Source organism: Lycium barbarum, chromosome 3 (assembly GCF_019175385.1).
Source record: "Lycium barbarum isolate Lr01 chromosome 3, ASM1917538v2, whole genome shotgun sequence".
In the NCBI taxonomy this organism is placed as follows: Eukaryota; Viridiplantae; Streptophyta; class Magnoliopsida; order Solanales; family Solanaceae; genus Lycium; species Lycium barbarum.
In genome coordinates this window covers 110,981,986-110,987,834 of record NC_083339.1, presented here as the reverse complement: position 1 = coordinate 110,987,834, position 5,849 = coordinate 110,981,986, and positions in this window count along the sequence as shown.

Here is a 5,849-nt window from a genome sequence, read left to right as displayed (position 1 = left end):
GTCAAATTTCGGTGGCTTGTAGCCTACGGGAAAGTCGACGTCAGGCTGAACACACAGATCTTTGTATTCTACACTCTTGCTTCCCCTAGCAACTTGAAGATTTCTCATTGCTTCTTTGAGACTGCGGATTGTTTTTAACAACATATCATCTATCCTTGCTTTTGCCTCTTTTTCCATTTCCTCGTATTGATCCACCTCGGGTTGGAACTTGACCGTTACTGGGTTGGTAAAGGCTTGTGTTTCTGCGGCATATACCGGAGGAACATATTGTGCATTAGGAGTGACAAAATGTGCCCCTTGTATATGCTGGGTCGGATAAGTTTGGACGGTGGGAGTGTTTTGGACTGGAGGTGGTGTGTTATAAATGGTGTTTGTAGGTGGTTGATTTGGTGGGTTTAGAGGAGTAGTTGTAGGTGGTAGATTAGTGTTGGTGGGCAAAGGAACATAGGGAGTGTGAATTAGCGATTGACTTGGTGGGTTGACGGGTGGTGGATTAGGAGTAGCATAGGTAGGGTAGATGGGTGGTTGACTCTGTGGAGGGGTATAGACGGATGATGGATTTGGTGGATTTGCGGGGGTGATTGGGAGTAAGTTGTTGTTGGTAGGTGCATTGTTTTGTGGAGGAAAATGTTCAGGACCTAGAGATTCGAGTGATGGAAAACGAGGTGGGTTTGGTGCAGTATTTCTAGGTTCAGGGGGTGGACTTTGGAGTGTGATGGATAAATTGGTCAAGTCCCTAACCCGATTCAGGTCTCCACGTAGATCCTCAATCTCTTGAGTCAAGCGGGCGATATGTTCATCACGTTGAATAGTAATTCCGTGTTCGGAAGTCTCGGGGGGATCACTAGAGATCACGATGTTTTCCACACCAGCTGAAATAGATGCGGCCGGATCAGACATAGTAATTTCATTTCCTTGAACAACCCAACTACATTCAGGTAACGATGACGTCTTTGACCTTGTGAGGTAAGGATGGTCGGCCATCGAGTGTCAACATGAATCAACTCTTTGGGAATAAAAAGAAACATAAAGTGCAAATGATGTCAGTCTCATTAACATATCTAGGTAAAGTCATGATCACGTAAAGTCAAGTAAGTCATGTAGCAAATAATTCATCAAATAAAGTCAAACAAGTTATCAAACAAATGTAAACGATTATATCAAACAATAACGCGTCCTAGTATGCATGTGACCTCTTTGTGCAGAGGTAGGCCTAACGTTTGTTTGAAGGGTAAAGTGTGCCATAATACGTCATCCCATTGCTTTTGATTAATTGAACAAATTCTATTTCCCACAATAAAGTACAAAAGTAATGTAATATTTATTACATATCAAATGAGTACAACATAAATGTTTTCTAATCTAAGTAAAGTAATACAACGTCTAGCTCGATTTTGTGATATCTTTGGTCTTCGTCATTTGTTGATGTACTCCGATGCAACTTCATACCTGTCATAGAAACATTAGTCATGCCCTCCCTCCTAAAGTTTAATTAATTAGAGCAAATAGTCAATATTTAGGCACAATTATCCTTCAAACATGCACATAAAGTATGATTGGTGTCACTCGGGGTCGTGAACCCGCTTGGACGTTTGGGTAAAGTCATCTAATGGGCTTAATACACCAAGGGTATTAAGCCTCCTAGGTCATGAAATGTATGCTCCTAATAAAGGTGTTGGTTTAGCTCTATCTTAGGCTGACTAAGAGTTGGCTTCCTATGACACAAGGTTCCCCCAAGTGGACAACTTGGGAGTGGAAAGTCCGTGGCCGTCGACTGCACCGCCGATCGACTAAATCCACAAGATCAATCCAACTAAAGGGGTAATTTAGTAGTGCACGGGGGCGAACCGCGAAACCGTTTCAAGTGTGTGAATATGTGTGAGTTTTCCAGGAGTGGAAGAAATATGAACGGAATGACAATTTATCAAAGCAGTAACACTTAGACAGTTTATATCAAACAACAATTAATCACACCAACAATTTATAGCATGTAAAACAGTTTAGGCAAATAGAGTAACTAAGTTAGCACACAAAGCTTAATTAAATCTAAGTCCGTTATGGTTAGAACCTAGGTAGAGTCCCCAGCAGAGTCGCCAAGCTGTCATTGTTGTAAAAAATGTGAATCTTTCTTGAAAGAGGAAAAAGGAAGGAGAAAACAGGGGCGTGGCTGCTCAAAATATTAGGTCTTAACCGAAAATAAAATGGGCTGCTCATTTGTGGCCTGTTTCAGTTGGGCTGCCAACTGATGGCCGGGTAGTTTTAGTTGGTCCGAATTAATGGATTTAAAATGGGCTGGTAGGGATTGGGTAGTGAAATAATGTGGGCTGGTTGAATTAATTAGAGTATGGGCTGATAATTTGGGCTATTTATTTGGCTGAAATTGTTGATCCTTCCTCCTCTATTTTAATTATTTTTTGGGCTTCTAATTTAATAACTAGTACAATATAGACAATTAATAATTAATATGTAGAAAAATAAGGATTTAACAAAGTGTTGTCATGTAATTAATTTAACGAGTCCAAACCCGAAAATGAAACGATGACGAACTATTTAAAATTTGTGATAAAGTAATGCTCGTAATGTTGAAAATAAAAGTAGCGATATTAATAGTAGTAGCAATAAAAATAAAATAGTGAAAATAAAGTATTTAGCTCGTCAGTAAATTTAAAAACCTGAGTAAATAAAATTTAAATAAAGGAGGGACAAAATTGGGTGTCAACATATGAAAGGCAAGAGGATGCAATTTTCCTCGCCAAATTGCAAAGAACAATTTATCCAACAGTGAAAAGTCTTAAAGCGCTATTGAATTATATTTCAAAAGATGAGGGAGTGAGTGAGATTTTAGTAAACTAAAGGAGTGTGATGAAATGTACATAAAAATAGTTGATTCGACAAAAAGTAGAAGAAATTGGTTGTGATTGTGAAAGGTAAAGTCGCATACCTGGGTAAGTTAGATGTTTTTTGTGCGCCGTAATGAAGAAGCAAAGACAAGTTGGCGTAGATCTTTCTTGGAAAAAGTACTGAAGCAAATAAATGCTGGCAAAAACAAGAGAATATGAAAACGAACAGGCAGAGAGAGAGAGAGAGAGAGAGAGAGAGAGAGAGAGAGAGAGAGAGAGAGAGAGAGAGAGAGAGAGAGTGAAATAAGGGATAATTGGTAAAGCAACGTGTTGTGTTGTCAAACCTTTTCGGCAGAATTGGGGAAGTGTCGTTTTAGTTTGTAAATCTTTGTTGGCAACTTTATTTACACTTTAAATGAGATTAATTGGCAAAAAATTGTAAAAACAGATAAATAGGAATCCTGAGTTGTAGTTGCGCCAAGTCACCGGGCCTTTGCCTTGCAATTATATATATATAGAGATATTTCAACCTCAAAGGGAATAAAAAGAATAATCAAATCTATATAAATATATAAAGCAGGGACATAACCTTGGTGACATAGCGCTCTATATGACCAGGATGACTATTTATCTTTTTTCTCAGTTTTTGGCCATTTTACATTTTTTTTAAATTGTTTAGTTAACTAAAATCGACCTTTAGTTAAAGAAACCCAAAAGACGCTGATGTTTTCAGTTCAACAACACTCAAAAGGCGCTTCCTTTGTCCATACGCCCTTTCTTCCTATTCTTTCTCACTGTTCTTTCTCCCATTCTTGACTCATCAAGTCAATCTTTAGGAATCTTTTACTCAGTCATTGCTAAGCAAAAGCGGCAACTTCCCGCCATTTCGAACAACACCCTGTGCCTTCAATTTCTTAGAAAATTAATGCCCAATCACATCAACTTTTGCAAAAACATAAATTAACCAATAAAGCAGAAGAATTCCGCCCATCTATCGCACGCAGAGAAAAAGTTTATCGTCTTTGAGAAAAATCCAAGCTTCAAGTTAATTGGTGTTCTATTTCATGTATTTCTGTATTAAATTTAAGCCTTTTGTATTCCATAATGGTTTAATTGGTATTTTTAATGTGTTAAAATGTCAAATTCACCTTATATGTGTAGGAAAGAATAGGAAGAGAATATTTTTCTTAGAGAATGTTTAAGTTGTATTAGGCTACTTAAGGCCACTTGAGATGATTACAATCATCAATTACATCTCTATTTATACTACTCAAAAAACCAATTCAAAAGTCTTGCACAAATAACTAGATACATGTATCACAATTCACTAGATACATGTATCACAAACTTTTAAAAGATTTCTTGAAAAACTAAGAGATAATATTGAAAGACTAAATGATATTCTTGAAACAATAAAGAACTCCTAGAAAACATAAAAGTCAAGGATAGTATCCTTGTGAATGCATTATTTTCAACACTCCCCCTTAATGCATTTGCTTGACAACTCCAATGCGTTCTCGAAGATAGCAAAACTTTTCTCTAGGAAGTGCTTTGGTGAAGATGTCAGCAAGTTGTTCTCCTGTCTGGCAATAATGCAACTGAATTTCACCTTTCTCTTGTGCTTCTCAGATAAAATGGTACTTGATGGAAATATGCTTTGATCTTTCATGGTTGACCGGATTCTTGGCAATGGGAATCGCTGATTTGTTATCGCAATACAAAACAGTCCCTTCTTTTTGTTTTTCACCAATATCTTCAAGAATTCTCCTAAGCCAAATAGCTTGAGAAGTAGCCTTAGCTGCTGAGACATATTCTGCTTCGGCAGTGGATTGAGTAACAACACTTTGCTTTTTTGACAACCAAGAACAAATGCTTGAACCAAATAAGAAAGCATAACCAGAAGTACTCTTCATGTCATCTATACTTCCAGCCCAGTCACTATCAGAATAGCCAATTAAGTCCAAATCTCCATCAAATTTGTACATTATACCATAATCCATTGTTCCTTGCAAGTAGCGTAGAACACGCTTTGCAGCTCCAAAATGCACTTGGCTTGGTTCTTGCATGAATCTGGATAATAAACTAGCAGCAAACATAATGTCAGGTCTTGTTGAAGTAAGATATAGCAGGCTTCCAATCAAGCTCCTGTAAAGTGAGCTATTAGCTTTCTTTGCTCCATCATCTTTTCTGAATTTCTCATTTGTTGCTAATGGTATGGCCACAGACCTGCAATCCATCATTTTAAATTTTTGAAGAATACTTTTAGTATACTTCTTTGGAGAAATAAAAACTCCTTCTTTCACTTGAGAAACTTCAATGCCCAAGAAATAATGTAGCAACCCAAGATCACTCATTTCATAGGTTTGCATCATATCTTGCTTGAATTTCTGCATCATCTTCAAATCATTTCCTGTAAAAATCAGATCATCCACATAGAGACAAACAATGACAATGCTGCGATGTTCTTGCTTCACATACAAAGTGGCTTCGCTTTTACTTCTTTGAAAATTATTTTTCAAAAAGTATGTATCAATTTCATTTTACATGGATCTGAGATTTCTCCCCCTTAAGGGACATCTTCCTCTTCCTCATCCTCTTCTTGACTTGGCACATTTAAAGAAATGATAGAAGTATTCTCCACCTTTTTATCTTTCCAATTCCATGCTGTTTTTTCATCAAAAATGACATCTCTACTAACAACAAGTTTGTTAGTTTTGACATCGAGAAGCCTATAGCCTTTTGTCACATCACTATAACCAAGAAATATACATTTTTGACTCTTTTCATCCAATTTTGGCCTTTTTTAGCCTGTACACCTTCTCTTCTCCCCCTTGAACAAACAATCCTTGAGGTTGCTCGACATAAATTTCTTCATCAAGTTTTCCATTTAGAAATGCAGACTTAACATCAATTTGAAAAATCTTCCATTTCTTTTGTGCAGCAACAGCAATCAAGGTTCTAATTGTCTCAAGATGTACAACTGGAGAGAAAGTTTCGTAGAAATCAATA